Below are 3,283 nucleotides of genomic sequence, written 5' to 3' on the forward strand. Positions count from 1 at the left end.
AAGATTAATTAGTTATGTATGGATTCATTTACAAATAACTAAGTTTAAGAAAGTTTAAAGGTTCTTAAAAAGTTTATATAACTAGGAAAATACTGATTGGGATCCCAAATCAGTTTTCAGGGAAAAAAAATGTTCATGGTCTTTTTATTCCATAGTTTTATTCCACAGATTATTCCAATGTCTGTGCATATCAGGACCCTCAGTATAGGAAGAGATTCTTATCTCCATCTTAAATTGTCAAAAGAGCCCCAAAATATGAGGGAAAAGAGCAATAACTTCAGAAGTAAGTTTTGAATAACATTAGATATACTTATAATATTGTGGTGTGTGTGTATGTATGTGTATATAGTCAAAAGAGAATAGATGAAAAGCAAGTAAGATATATATAAAAAGAAAAAAATCAAAAACTTACAGGGGAGGGAGCTATAAATTATGTCAATGTTCTATATGCCATTTTATTAAAACTTTAGGGGAAAAAAGATTTAGATTATATGTAAATGTAATTTCAATTTGTTTCTTATTAAAAAATAAATGCATGTTTACTCTTTAAAATGTTAAAACACATAAAAGAATAAAATTACAAGTTCTCATCTCCTTGGTCAAAATAACCAGTGTTATTATGCTGGAGTATACCCTCTCTAACTCTGTCTTCGACGTACAAAAATACATTCTTCATTTCTGAAAATGAAGCCTGAAATTTTTCAAACTTTGTCTTTTCATAGCAATTTAATGTGAATATTTCTCTGTATAGTTATATATTCTACAAAAGTCTTTCTAAAAGCTACATAGTATCGTTTATATGAATATGCTAAAATTCATCATTTCATAGCTATATTGTCTCTAATTTTTTATATTCATAAACAATACTTCAAAAACATCTTGGTAAATTCATATTTGCATATTCTGAAAATGGGCATGAAGGTCTACCATGGAGAGAACTTCTAAAAACAGAACCAATTTTTAATAGGCATGCAATTAGAAAAATGTTTTAACCCAGTGCCAAATTGCTCTCCCAAAAGTTTGAACCAAGCTACTCCCATTAGCAACACATGTGCATATAAGTGCTCACACACTAGGTGTTACTATCTTATCTACTATTGTGTCATGTTGTAAAGCAAATAAAATGATTTTCACAGTGGTTTTCACTTATATTTCTTTATCATTGTGAAAATTTTTCCATGCATTCATCCATATTTATATCTTCTTTTATGAACTTCTGATTTATACCCCATAAATAATTTATAATAGTGACCTATTGAAGTAAGTCTGAGTTGTAGGAATTCTCTGGAGCTCTTTCTTATAATCATTTAAACTACTGTTGCCTCTTAAGCACCAAGGGAATTAGGAATATCAGTCGCCCTCATAGTCAAAATCCCACATATAAATTTTAACTTCCCAATGCCTTAACTGCTACTAGTCCTAAAGTTCATTCATTTGTTCATTTAATTCTTTGTTGAATGCCATCTTATTTCACTTAACATATTATAAAATATATAGAATTTACCCATGAACTATTTTAATCTGGTCCTTAAAGTAACCCTATAAAGTAGATTGTGAACCTACACCCATGAATACCTTCAAATAGCACAGGAATTTCTTCAATTGTGTGAATAATCTGTGCATTTGTTCACACGTACTTTTGTTCACTGGTGAAAACCCTATAGATTTCAACAGACTCTTAAAAGCTGAGAATCAATGCTTTGAGAGAAATAAAGTGAGGCTATTTTTCGTTCACATAAAGAAATAGATCCCCCCAAAAATGAATTGCCTTGTCAAAGGTCTCAAAATTAGTAAGTGGTAGGATGATGACTAGCTCTACTAGTTCCAAATTCAATGCAAGTAAGCAACAGAGGAGTTATAGAATTATAGTGTATCAACATTTCCTCAATAAGCCTAATGGCTATGGGCAGAACTAACACAAATGACATGAAAAGCTAAACAACTCAAGTTTAAAAAATCACATCCCAGTCTCTTCCTGGTGGTGCAACTTCATCGCATTATGAAGATCTCTGAAGCCACTACAGCACGAGTTCAATCCCCAGCCAAGGTGCTGACCCACGTGGCATGGCAGACCTCTTCTGACCTGTCTGCTGCTCCCCTCAGCAGTGTGCTTTGTCAGTCTTTCTGTTCTGCTCCCAACTCTGCCTCTGGTGAATCCTCTCACCCACCACACCTCTGGCCTGTACCCCAGTTCTGGCCTGCATAAATAAATAAATATTTTTAAAAAATCACATTCCAATATAAGATTGCATAACACCAACTGCCAGATAATGATTTGAATTTCCAAAACTATCTGAAAAATTCAAACTTAACCTAAGGAAAAAAGAAAAGATCTGGATTGAGATTTGAAAGTAAGATAAATAGGAAGAAGACGAATTTATGAAAAAGAGGAAGAAATATAAGAGCTTAGGTCCATTGAAGCATTGATCTCAGATTTTAAGAGTCTGTTGAAATCTATAGGGTTTCATAAATGAACAAAAGTACTTGTGAACAAATGCACATATTTTCCATGCAACTGATTGCTATGTTCAGAGACTTTCAAAGGGAAGAAATATATATATACACATATACACATATATACATAGGATACTCAACACTGGGATCATAGAGTGTGGGTTTGTACCCTGTGTCTTCCATTGGCTCAGTATTTTGGACAAGCTATTATACATTAGAAAAGCTATTTAACTCAATGAAATTGCAGTATGTTCACTTGGATGATGGATACAATGCACTTATCCTGAAGGGCTTTTGTTAAGATTTAATAAACTTGCCAGTCAAGAATCTACCACAGTATCTCTCATAGTGAGTCTACAAATTCTTCACCCATTTCCCAGAAGAAAATACATTTGAAAAAGGTTGAGACAGTATTTCAGAGAACACTGAATGCATGACTAAGGGTTTAGGAATAACATGTAAGATTTGCTGCACTAAATAGTGGTGACATAAAAAAATATTTTAGGAAGATAAATTTACATTTAGGGACATGTCAGATTAAAAAGCAGAGAAAAAGGGAGTTGAGAGGGCCCTCCCTGGTGGCACAATGGGTTAAAGCACAGCACTGAGCAGCTAAAGCCACTTCCACATGAGTTCGAGCCCCACCTGCCCCGGAGGTGACCACATGGCGTGGCAGACCTCTCTTGACCCGCCCACTGCTCACCTCAGCAGTGTATTTCATCAATCTGCCTGTTCTGCTCCCCATTCTGTCTTTGGTGAAGCCTCTCACTGCCCCTGAGCCTCTAGCCTGTACCCCAGTTCTGTATGTACAAATAAATAAATCTTTAAA

Source organism: Condylura cristata, unplaced genomic scaffold (genome assembly GCF_000260355.1).
Source record: "Condylura cristata isolate star-nosed mole 26May11 unplaced genomic scaffold, ConCri1.0 scaffold00012, whole genome shotgun sequence".
Lineage (NCBI taxonomy): Eukaryota > Metazoa > Chordata > Mammalia > Eulipotyphla > Talpidae > Condylura > Condylura cristata.